General features: G+C 41.6%; 1 protein-coding gene across 5 annotated transcripts in view; it reads left to right on the top strand.

Moving 5' to 3' along the window:
* The window catches only part of ILDR2 (immunoglobulin like domain containing receptor 2), a 260,220-nt gene that overhangs the window by 14,458 nt on the left and 232,745 nt on the right, over positions 1-13,017 (top strand). The window contains exon 1 of one of the 5 annotated variants that reach the window (XM_073577127.1): positions 6,905-7,119. The exons of the other annotated variants lie outside the window; for them this stretch is intronic. The gene's annotated coding sequence lies outside the window, so the exon portion shown is untranslated. Of the gene's footprint in view, positions 1-6,904; positions 7,120-13,017 lie in introns of those variants that run through there. 5 annotated transcript variants of the gene reach the window in all.

The raw sequence follows: 13,017 nt of genomic DNA on the forward strand, positions 1-13,017 counted from the left end.
TGAGGAGGGGTGTGGTCTAATGACATCAACACCCTATATAAGGTGTGCTTAATTATTAGGCAAGTTCCTTTCCTTTGGCAAAATGGGTCAGAAGAAAGATTTGAAGGACTCTGAAAAGTCAATAATTGTGAGATATCTTGCAGAGGGATGCAGCAGTCTTGAAATTGCCAAACTTTTGAAGCGTGATCACCGAACAATCAAGCGTTTCATGGCAAATATCCAACAGGGTCGCAAGAAGCCTGTTGATAAAAAAAGGTGCAAAATAACTGCCCATGAATTGAGGAAAATCAAGCGTGAAGCTGCCAAGATGCCATTTGACACCAGTTTTGCCATATTTCAGAGCTGCAACGATACTGGAGTATCAAAAAGCTCAAGGTGTGCCATACTCAGGGACATGGCCAAGGTAAGGAAGGCTGGAAAACGACCACCTTTGAACAAGAAACATAAGATAAAACGTCAAGACTGGGCCAAGAAATATCTTAAGACTGATTTTTCTAAGGTTTTATGGACTGATGAAATGAGAGCGACTCTTGATGGGCCAGATGGATGGGCCCAAGGCTGGATCAGTAAAGGGCAGAGAGCTCCACTCCGACTCAGACGCCAACAAGGTGGAGGTGGGGTACTGGTATGGGCTGGTATCATCAAAGATGAACTTGTGGGACCTTTTCGGGTTGAGGATGGAGTGAAGCTCAACTCCCAGACCTACTGCCAGTTTCTGGAAGACACCTTCTTCAAGCAGTGGTACAGGAAGAAGTCGGAATCGTTCAAGAAAAACATGATTTTCCTGCAGGACAATGCTCCATCACATGCATCCAAATACTCCACAGCGTGGCTGGCCAGTAAAGGTCTAAAAGAAGAAAAAATAATGACATGGCCCCCTTGTTCACCTGATCTGAACCCCATAGAGAACCTGTGGTCCCTCATAAAATGTGAGATCTACAGGGAGTGAAAACAGTACACCTCTCGGAACAGTGTCTGGGAGGCTGTGGTGGCTGCAGCACGCAATGTGGATCGTAAACAGATCAAGCAACTGACAGAATCTATGGATGGAAGGAAGATGAGTGTCATCGTAAAGAAAGGTGGCTATATTGGTCACTGATTTTTTTTGTTTTGTTTTTGAAAGTCAGAAATGTTTATTTCTAAATTTTGTGTTGCTCTATTGGTTTACCTGGTGAAAATAAACAAGTGAGATGGGTATATATTTGGTTTTTATTAAGTTGCCTAATAATTCTGCACTGTAATAGTTACCTGCACAAGCAGATATCCTCCTAAGATAGCCAAATCTAAAAAAAACCCACTCCAACTTTCAGAAATATTAAGCTTTGATATCTATGAGTCTTTTGGGTTGCTTGAGAACATAGTTGTTATTCAATAATAAAAAGAATCCTCTCAAATACAGCTTGCCTAATAATTCTGCACATGGTGTATTCTTGTACATAGGGGGCAGTATTATAGTAGTTATATTCTTGTACATAGGGGGCAGTATTATAGTAGTTATATTCTTGTACATAGGAGCAGTATTATAGTAGTTATATTCTTGTACATAGGAGCAGTATTATAGTAGTTATATTCTTGTACATAGGAGCAGTATTATAGTAGTTATATTCTTGTACATATGGGGCAGTATTATAGTAGTTATATTCTTGTACATAGGAGCAGTATTATAGTAGTTATATTCTTGTACATAGGGGCAGTATTATAGTAATTATATTCTTGTACATAGGAGCAGTATTACAGTAGTTATATTCTTGTACATAGGAGCAGTATTATAGTAGTTATATTCTTGTACATAAGAGCAGTATTATAGTAGGTATATTCCTGTACATAGGAGCAGTATTATAGTAGTTATATTCTTGTATATAGGAGCAGTATTATAGTAGTTATATTCTTGTACATAGGGGCAGTATTATAGTAGTTATATTCTTGTACATAGGGGCAGTATTATAGTAGGTATATTCCTGTACATAGGAGCAGTATTATAGTAGTTATATTCTTGTACATAGGAGCAGTATTATAGTAGATATATTCTTGTACATAGGAGCAGTATTATAGTAGTTATATTCTTGTACATAGGGGGCAGTATTATAGTAGTTATATTCTTGTACATAGGAGCAGTATTATAGTAGTTATATTCTTGTACATAGGAGCAGTATTATAGTAGTTATATTCTTGTATATAGGAGCAGTATTATAGTAGTTATATTCTTGTACATAGGAGCAGTATTATAGTAGTTATATTCTTGTACATAGGAGCAGTATTATTTTAGTGTTCTTTCTCTTGCAGACAGATGATTTTCTATGACATCAGTTTGTGCTTGTGAAGCTTTTTGTAGCAGCATTAGTTGGTCGTTCTGTTGTCCTTGGTTTTTATATACAGACGTATCACAGGTCAGGGATTGCAGACAGACGCTCTGCTTCACAGTTAACGTCTACCTAATATGTTTTATAACTCTGCAAATTCTTGATTTTTCTGCTGATTATTCTGGGTAACAATATGCCAATCACATATCCAGGGCTGCATTTATTATTGCCCTGACAGCTAATATGAGCGCACACAGCCCCGCAGCTCTCCGGTGTGAGGCATTGTGGGAGATGTACTTTCTGGAGACATCTTGGCGTAATCCACTTCATCTCCGACACAGCCGAGCGTACTATACAGTCAGCGGATTGGCAGGGATCCGCAGCCTGCTGGCTAGTAGGAAACCAGTCTGTTTCTCGATGCAGCTCTGGGTGTGACTGGAGTGTAAAGCAGAATGTAGAGTAAGAATGAAACGTTGTGGATCCTGTATATTGATGGTTTATAGTTGGTGAATAACTACAGACCTAACATGCCTTGGCATCTGACAGATGACTGAATTTGCTGGGAGTTGTAGTTTTTTTGCATTAATTGAGTTGGAAATAACTTATCTAGAACTTTTACTCCTTGTTATGAGCTTTGGTTTTCAGTTCCTCTTCATTTCATTCCTTGATCTGCTGCTGCCAACACAGCTGAAGCTTTGCTACAGTGTTCCCTTAATATATTCTGTGGAGTGGGGGCTGCATTATACCCTATTATATTCTGTGGTGGGGCTTCATTATACTATATGAGGGGGGCTGCATTATACTATTTGAGGGGGCTGCATAATACTCTTAGGAGACTATATTATATTCTGTCGGATTTTGCATTATACTATATCAAGGGGGCTGCATAATACCCCATGATGGGGCTACATTACCGTATGTTCTATAATGGGGGGCTGCATTAAACCCTATGAAAGGGCTAAATTATATTCTGTGGGGTGCTGCATTATACTATATGAAGGGGGCTGCATTATACCCTATGAAAGGGCTACATTGTATTCTGTGGGGTGCTGCATTGTACTATATGAAGGGGGCTGCATTATACCTTATGAAAGGGCTACATTGTATTCTGTGGGGTGCTGCATTGTACTATATGAAGGGGGCTGCATTATACCCTATGAAAGGGCTACATTGTATTCTGTGGGGTGCTGCATTGTACTATATGAAGGGGGCTGCATTATACCTTATGAGGGGGCTGCATTATATTCTGTGGGGAGGCTACTTTATATTCTATGAGGGAGGCTACCCCAACGCCGGCTACATAATTAAGACATGTACTACCTTATATTATACCCTGATATTAGCGTGTTTTACCGCACAATTGGGGGTCTTGTATTTATCTCTATCTAGCTACATAGTGGGCCCCAAGAATGATTTTCTCTGGTGGGCCAAGGTGCTCCAGTCCAACGCTGTTCCTATTCACTGACTGCAACCAGAGATCTTGAAAATGGTAAGTACCCGAAACACAGACCATCCATCATGTCTCACAGATAAGAAAAGTGTTAATTACTGGTTGACCCGACACAGGTAATTACAGCCTGTGAACATAAGACACCGGGTCATCTCCTTTCTTAGCGGACAGCGGAGGCACTCCGGCACCAGTGTCCCTCCGCAGAGATCTTGTACCGCTCTCTGAAGTCAGATCACAATGTCTGTTTTCCTCATAACGCTTAATTACCATTTATAATTGACGCAACGTATCGCTAGTCAGCAGAACTCTAGGCCAGCAAGGCGCTCATTAGCATAGATTTACATAATTTTGCATTCTGCGGCCCCTCCCCCTTCCCGTGAAGTTATACCCTGGTGTAATGTTCCCTCGCCGAATCATCTCACTGATAGCGAGGACCTGTTAATTGAAGTGTCTGGTAACTCGCTGAGTAATCCCGAGATATTAATTAGTTCTGAAATCCCCCCCCCCCCCAAAAAAAAAAAAAAAAAAAAAATCTCAAAAAACTGAAACGCGCGTCTCATCCTGCCGGCAACCAACCGAGTAGGAGTGGAAGTCAGCTATGAGAAGACAAAATCCCACATGTGTAATATCAGGCCGGATCTCCTCCAGCAGTTAGGCCAATGCCCTATATTTGCGTTGTATCCAGATATTCGCTGTCACAGTCCATTAAACGCTTGGAATACTTTTTCACAGCTGAGGGTTTGTTACAGTTGTATCCAGGCTGCACAATCCTCTGCGTGTTACATCAGCAGCTCAGACTTCTCCGCTGTCCTGTTACAACGTATCAGTGTTGGAGTTGGCGTTCAGACAGGATTTCCCAGACAGAATACCATTGCAGCAAACCCTCAGCTGTGAAAAGTTTTAGATCCGTCTACCTCTGAATGTAAATAATTAAGTCCTCATTCACGGACCGCAAGCAGAGAGCTTGAAGTGGGTAAATAATCGAATTGAGTAGCACGGACCGAAGGCGTTGGTGCAGCGCTGCACAGCAAATCCTGATATGGTGAACATCACCTGGAGCAGCGTGGAACAGCAGAGCTGGATAGGCTGGACGGCACCTTGAGTGTGAAGCAGCAGAGCTGAGCGTTATGACAATACCATGGACATAGAACAGCAGAGCTGGATAGGCTGGATGGCACCTTGAGTGTGAAGCAGCAGAGCTGAGCGTTATGATGACACTTTGGACGTGGAAAAGCAGAGCTGGATAGGGTGGATTCCAACTGATACATTGAATGGTTGAGCCAAATATGCTGAATGGCACCTTGTCAGGGCTAAGTATGCAGGAGAGCACCTTGGACTAGCAGAACTGAGTATACCATCCAGCTGGGATGAATTTGTCAAAAGACTGATATTGGGGTATATACAGCAGAGCCAGGTTTGATATGTGACAGCCGAGTCCAAAAATGGGGCAACAGCAAGGATGCCGAATTCCCAGAATATTCAACTAACCTTTAAACTGTAAGCGTGTAACATCAGAGGTGCACATGTCAAGTGAATGTTTGTCTTTTTTCATCTTTTACCTTACGTCAGTCTTGAAAAGGGAGCGATTTGTCACATTTTTGACTGACGTGAAATCAAATCTACTTGGAGCAGGTTAGCTCAAAACTATTGTAATCTGCTTTAAAATTGTTGACTATATTCCAAAGATAAATGTCTGCATGTCTTTATGTATGCACCTTTAGGGCAGCTTCTGCGCTTTATGCATATGGTTTAATAATTGAATTATATGTACAAACTCTACATGGTAAGCTCCCCCCTAGTGGTGGCTGCAGACAGTGTCTTATGTATCTCTGTATACAGGGAGCTCCCCCTAGTGGTGGCTGCAGACAGGATCTTATCATGTATTTCTGTATACAGGGAGCTCCCCCTAGTGGTGGCTGCAGACAGGATCTTATCATGTATTTCTGTATACAGGGAGCTCCCCCTAGTGGTGGCTCCAGACAGGATCTTATCATGTATTTTTGTATACAGGGAGCTCCCCCTAGTGGTGACTGCAGACAGGATCTTATCATGTATCTCTTTATACAGGGAGCTCCCCCTAGTGGTGGCTGCAGACGGGATCTTATCATGTATCTCTGTATATAGGGAGCTCCCCCTAGTGGTGGCTGCAGACAGGATCTTATCATGTATTTCTGTATACAGGGAGCTCCCCCTAGTGGTGGCTCCAGACAGGATCTTATCATGTATTTTTGTATACAGGGAGCTCCCCCTAGTGGTGACTGCAGACAGGATCTTATCATGTATCTCTTTATACAGGGAGCTCCCCCTAGTGGTGGCTGCAGACGGGATCTTATCATGTATCTCTGTATACAGGGAGCTCCCCCTAGTGGTGGCTGCAGACAGGATCTTATCATGTATCTCTGTATACAGGGAGCTTCCCCTAGTGGTGGCAGCAGACAGGATCTTATCATGTATCTGTGTATACAGGGAGCTCCCCCTAGTGGTGACTGCAGACAGAATTTTATCATGTTTCTTTGTATACAGGGAGCTCCCCCTTGTGGTGGCTGCAGACAGAATATCATGTATCTCTGTATACATGAAGCTCCCTCTAGTGGTGGTTGTAGGTTGTGAGGCAGTGACCCCTGTTACAGCTAGGGGGCACTGTGTGCTCTCCCCAGGATACTCACGGAGGTGTGTTGAGGCTATGGGAATGCATTGCAGTCACAGGCGTAGCTCTCTTGGAGCTGCGAGCACGCTATTTTCTAAGGTACACAGCGGGTAACTAAGTGACGCGCGCCGCTTAGTTACCCGATATTTAACTTAGATGCCAGCTCCCAGCGTCTGCTTACAGCGCTGGAATCTCGCTGATCGTTAGGCTCCTGCTGCCACACGCAGCAATGCGCGCTGGCCTGCGGGAGACCAACGATCAAAAAATGGCCCAGGACGATCAAGCACGATCAGCGATACCCAGCGGGGGGGCCGGTCGCTGATGCATGTCACACAGCGAGATCGCTGTTGCATCACAAAATCAGCGATCTCGCTAGCGATCTCACTGTGTGTGATGGGGCCCTTAGTCTTTGACATGTTAGTGTCCAAGGCGGATGTAGGGAAAACCTGCTCTGGATGTTGTGTGTGAAGCAGCCTGCTGGATAGTAGTTTGTGCAGTCTGTTCAATTCCGGACCCAGGTTTTCCATGTGGATGAAAGCCACAGGTTTCTGTGATAAAAGCCCTGCAGGAAAGGGTTAGTGAGTTTTTAGTGAAGTCTGAGTGAGTCTCAGGTGTGTCAGGGCCAGAGTGAGGCCTGGCAACCCTCAGTGTACAAAGTGGTGCTGCCGTCCACAGTGACTTGTATCGGACGTGGATGTCTTGTGCCCGGAGGTGAATCGGAGGTAAACAGTTCTGTGCCCAAAGAAAGACTGGCGTGTGGAACGGCTGCAAACAGATGGATATGGTGTCCGGCTGCGATCCGGAGGATATCAAGTTCTGTGTACGGCTGTGTGCATGAGTAAAGAGAGTAAAGGAGGCTGTAAGTGAGAGACATTGGCACGGCGTTCAGTCGCCCACTGTTTGATTGCAGTGTGCCAGGGGTTAATGTGCCGGGAGTAGTCCGTGACCGCTCCTGGCACATAGTGCCGAGTGTCAGCTGTGATAATCAGCTGACACCCGGCCGCGATCAGCTGCGATCCTCTCGTGAGCGCCGCTGATCGGCTATGACATACTATTGCGTCCATGGGACTTAAGTCCCAGGTCACATGGATGGAATAGTACGTTCAATGTAATAAAGGGGTTAATCACAGCAGGTCTCTTTACTATAGTGGTGCAGGGAGTCTGGTAATAAAGTGACATGTTCTTTATTCATTTTACTAAACTTCTCTCTGTGTAGTGTGCAGTAATATCACAGCGCACGTTCCAGTCTCATGGCTGCCACTTGTCATATCTGATTAATGCGAGGGATAGCTGGAAGTCCTGCCTGTCTGCACCTATGGACGCTGCTCATTTTACATTCTGATGTTTTCGGAAGCTTCCAAGTTTTCTGACGTTTGTGATATCTAGGGATCCTAATAAATTATCTTACAGTAATAGGTGTATTCTTGTACATGGAGGTAGCATTATGCTATAGGAGCAGTATTACATCTGCAGAGACTTTGAAGACTTAGGCAAGAAAGTGAAAGAACTGGGAGCGCAGGTGGTCTTCTCTTCCATCCTCCCAGTGGATGGCCATGGAACAAGGAGGTGGAATAAGATTCTGCAGGTGAACAACTGGCTACGTCGATGGTGCCGTCAGCAACGATTTGGATTTCTGGATCACGGAGTGAACTACTTATACGATGGACTACTTGCTAGAGATGGGGTGCACCTTACGAAGACTGGAAAGCAGGTATTTGGAAGTCGCCTTGCTACACTTGTAAGGAGAGCTTTAAACTAGAACAACATGGGAAGGGAAGCAAAAGACCAGAAAAAGCCATACACCTGACAAATGCTACTGAGAACTCTGCTATTAGAAGTGGAAAGGAAGAACAAAGACGAAAGAATCTAATTAAAAAAAATATTGGAGAAAGAGAAACCAATCACAAACTAAAATGTTTCTATACTAATGCACAAAGCATGGGCAACAAACAAGGAGAATTGGAACTACTAACACAGGAAAAGAAATATGATGTCATTGGAATCACTGAAACTTGGTGGGACAATACACATGATTGGAATACAAGACTAGAAGGATACAACTTATTTGCAAGAAACAGACTTGATAAACGAGGAGGGGGTGTCGCATTGTATGTTAGAAACGCGTATATCTGCACAGAGATTGAAGCTTCAGAGACTGGGAGTTCTGTGGAAACTGTTTGGGTAAGAATACAAGGACAGAACAATGGAAAGGACACCATTGTAGGCATTTACTACAGGCCGCCTGTGCAAGCTGAAGATATGGATGAACTCTTTATGCATCAAATGGCCAAGTTCTTCAAAAAATATGACATAGTTGTCATGGGAGATTTCAACTATCCAGACATTTGTTGGGAATCTCTCTCAGGCAAAACTAACAGGTCAAGGAAATTCTTATCCTCTCTTGCTGACAACTTTATCTTCCAAAAGGTAAAGGAGAAAACAAGGGGAACTGCTACCTTGGATCTAATCCTTATAAACAGGGAGGAAATGGTTGAGGAGGTAAAAGTGGCTGGGACCCTAGGAGGTAGCGACCATGCTATTTTAGAATTTTGGATAACTAGAGGCGGAAGACCTGTGAAGACTCAGACGTCAACGTTAGATTTCAGAAAGGCAGATTTTAAGGGATTCAGAAAGAGAATTGGAGGGATCCAATGGCTGGATATCCTTAAAGACAAAAATGTCCAGGAAGGATGGGAAATCTTGAAAAATGAAATTCTCAAAGCACAGTTGTTAACAATTCCGAAAAGAGGGAAGAATAGGAAGCATTTAAGGAAACCAGGATGGATGAACACAGAACTTAAGCACATGCTAAAAAGGAAGCAAAAAATGTTTATAAAATGGAAAGAAGGAGGCATATCTAAAGAAGAATATAATGCTGTCTGCAGAACCTGCAAGGCACAAATCAGATTAGCTAAAGCTGAAAATGAATTGAGGCTTGCAAGAGATGTCAAAAGCAATAATAAAGGATTTTGGGGATATGTCAAAAGTAAAAGAAAAGTCAAAGATGCTATAGGATTTTTACAGGATGAAAATGATGAAATGGTAAGACAGGATGTTGAGAAGGCTGAACTTTTAAATTCCTATTTTGCATCTGTTTTCTCTCAGAAAGGAAATGTAACATCAACTGCTATTCACTGTCCTATTAAGGGAATAGAAGAATCCAGGATATCTATAACCAGAAAGATAGTGAGGAAACACTTAGCTAACCTAAATGTATTCAAGTCTCCAGGTCCAGATGAATTACACCCCAGAGTACTGAAGGAGATAGCAGAAGAAATTTTTGAACCCCTCTCCATAATCTTTGAAAATTCTTGGAGAACAGGAGAAGTGCCAGAAGACTGGAGAAGAGCAAATGTTGTTCCTATCTTCAAAAAGGGGAAGAAGGTGGACCCAGGCAACTATAGGCCGGTGAGTCTGACTTCTATACCAGGAAAGATCTTTGAACAAATTATTAAACAACATGTATGTCAATACCTGGATAAGAATGAAGTGATTAAACAGAGTCAGCATGGGTTTGTAACTAATAAGTCATGTCAGACTAATTTAATTTCCTTCTATGATGGTATTACTGATTGGGTGGATCAAGGAAATGCTGTAGATATAGTATATCTTGACTTCAGCAAAGCATTTGACAAAGTCTCTCATACAATCCTTATTGAAAAAATGACTAAGTATGGAATGGACAAGGCAACTGTTAGGTGGATTCATAACTGGCTTAGTGATCGGACCCAAAGAGTGGTCGTAAATGGCTGCACATCCAGTTGGAAGAATGTCTCAAGTGGGGTACCACAGGGCTCTGTCCTGGGCCCTGTATTGTTCAACATCTTTATCAACGATTTAGATGAAGGAATTGAGGGTAAACTGATTAAATTTGCTGATGACACAAAGCTAGGAGGGATAGCTAATACTAGAGAAGAGAGAGAGGATTCAAAAAGATTTAAATAAACTGGAGAAGTGGGCAGCAACTAACAGAATGGTTTTTAACAGGGAGAAATGCAAAGTACTACATCTGGGCAATAAAAATGAAAAAAGTATATATAGAATGGGAGGAATAGGGCTAAGTGACAGCACATGTGAAAAAGACTTGGGTATACTAATAGATCACAGACTGAATATGAGTCAACAGTGTGATGCAGCAGCAAAAAAGGCAAATGCAATTCTAGGATGTATTAACAGAAGCATACAGTCTAGATCACGTGAAGTCATTATTTCCCTCTACTCCTCTTTGGTCAGACCTCATCTGGAATATTGTGTCCAATTTTGGGCACCACATTTTAAAAAAGACATCAACAAACTGGAGCAAGTTCAGAAAAGAGCGACCAGAATGGTGACCGGTCTGCAAACCCTGTCTTATGAGGAAAGGTTGCAGGATTTGGGAATGTTTAGTTTGCAAAAGAGAAGACTGAGAGGAGACTTAATAGCTGTATACAAATATCTAAAGGGCTGTCACATTGTAGAAGGATCAACTTTATTCTCATTTGCACAAGGAAAGACTAGAAGCAATGGGATGAAGCTGAATGGGAGGAGACACAGATTAGATATTAGAAAAAACTTTTTGACAGTTAGAGTGATCAATGAGTGGAACAGGCTGCCACGAGAAGTGGTGAGTTCTCCTTCAATGGAAGTCTTCAAACAGAGGCTGGACAGACATCTAACTTGGATGATTTAGCGAATCCTGCTTTGAGCAGGGGGTTGGACCAGATGGCCCAGGAGGTCCCTTCCAACTCTACGATTCTATGATTCTACAGTAGTTATATTCTTGTATATAGGGGCAGTATTATAGTAGTTATATTCTTGTATATAGGGAGCAGTATTATAGTAGTTATATTCTTGTACGTAGGAGCAGTATTATAGTAGTTATATTCTTTTACATAGGGGGCAGTATTATAGTATTTATATTCCTGTACATAGGAGCAGTATTATAGTATTTATATTCTTGTACATAGGGGGCAGTATTATAGTAATATTCTTGTATATAGGGGGCAGTATTATAGTAGTTATATTCTTGTACATAAGAGCAGTATTATAGTAGTTATATTCTTGTACATAGGAGCAGTATTATAGTAGTTATATTCTTGTACATAGGGGCAGTATTATAGTAGTTATATTCTTGTACATAGGGGCAGTATTATAGTAGTTATATTCTTGTACATAGGAGCAGTATTATGGTAGTTATATTCTTGTACATAGGGGCAGTATTATAGTAGTTATATTCTTGTACATAGGGGCAGTATTATGGTAGTTATATTCTTGTACATAGGAGCAGTATTATAGTATTGATATTCTTGTACGTAGGGGCAGCATTATAGTAGTTATAATCTTGTACGTAGGAGCAGTATTATAGTAGTTATATTCTTGTACATAGGAGCAGTATTATAGTATTTATATTCTTTTACGTAGGGGCAGTATTATAGTAGTTATATTCTTGTACATAGGGGCAGTATTATAGTAGTTATATTCTTGTACATAGGGGGCAGTATTATAGTATTTATATTCTTGTATATAGGGGCAGTATTATAGTAGTTATATTCTTGTATATAGGGGCGGTATTATGTTATGTATATGATGTCTTTGGCAGTGGGTGATTTGCATTCATGTCAGTCGCTTTTCTCTCCTTGTAAAGTTTGCTATGTAAGATTCACAAACTGTGTGAGGTTTTCATTAAGGAGAAGAGAACAAATCAGACGCCCACATACGTTACCGACACTTATGTAATACGTGTCATGTGGAGCCCTGGCTCTTTATGTATGCACGTGGCTAAATCTCTGAAAAAGTCAGGATATTGATGCAGACACTGCGCACCTAGTCCTCCCCTTATCACCGCTATTACTCCCATGTATCTAGCTATCTCTATGAAAACATGTTTGTGGAATCAGTTCTGTTGCCCATGGCAACCATTGAGATTTCAGCTGTCATTTTGGAATCGTGCATAAGTTAAACCATGGTTCTGTTGCCATGGGCGATGCACACTTTACCGTCACCTCTACAATATGTACATGACCCCGCCGTGTGTAAATGATTCTGTAGTTTTCCTCCGGGCAGACTTATTATTCCAGCCTACATGTTAATTAGGTGATTAATCAGCAGTGCCAGACTATCTGTGACCTTCTATGGGCACCTGTAGCGTGCTTTGTCCCCACAGGTGGCTTCTATGTATTGCAATCAATTATAATATAAAGTTTATGTGTTGATTTTTTTTTTTTTACACCCACTGATCAAGCAGCGATGGCCTAAATTAAGGATAATATAGAAAGAGAAAAAGAAGTATGGCAGAATGACGGATCGCCTAAACAAATATTTACTGTTTATTAATTAAATAACAGGACAAGAAGATAAAAAATAAACAAGATACAGATAAAAACAAACAGCCCAGAGGCTACATATATAATCCACGACATGCCCATGGTGGGGCGAAAGTCTGTCCTCTGAAGCCTAGTAGTATATCGGACCACCAGACTACAATTATAAAAGGTTTTTCAGTAAACACATGATGTGAAGACAGATTATACTCCATGCTGGATAACGTAGCCCTATTAAAATGTGTTAATACTACATTAAATCTGAAAAAAAAAAAAAAATCAAAAGTGTAAATAGATCATAATACCAACTCCCAAAATTGG

The sequence above is a fragment of the Dendrobates tinctorius genome, unplaced genomic scaffold (assembly GCF_039654945.1).
Source record: "Dendrobates tinctorius isolate UK_male_01 unplaced genomic scaffold, ASM3965494v1 ptg000054l, whole genome shotgun sequence".
NCBI lineage: Eukaryota > Metazoa > Chordata > Amphibia > Anura > Dendrobatidae > Dendrobates > Dendrobates tinctorius.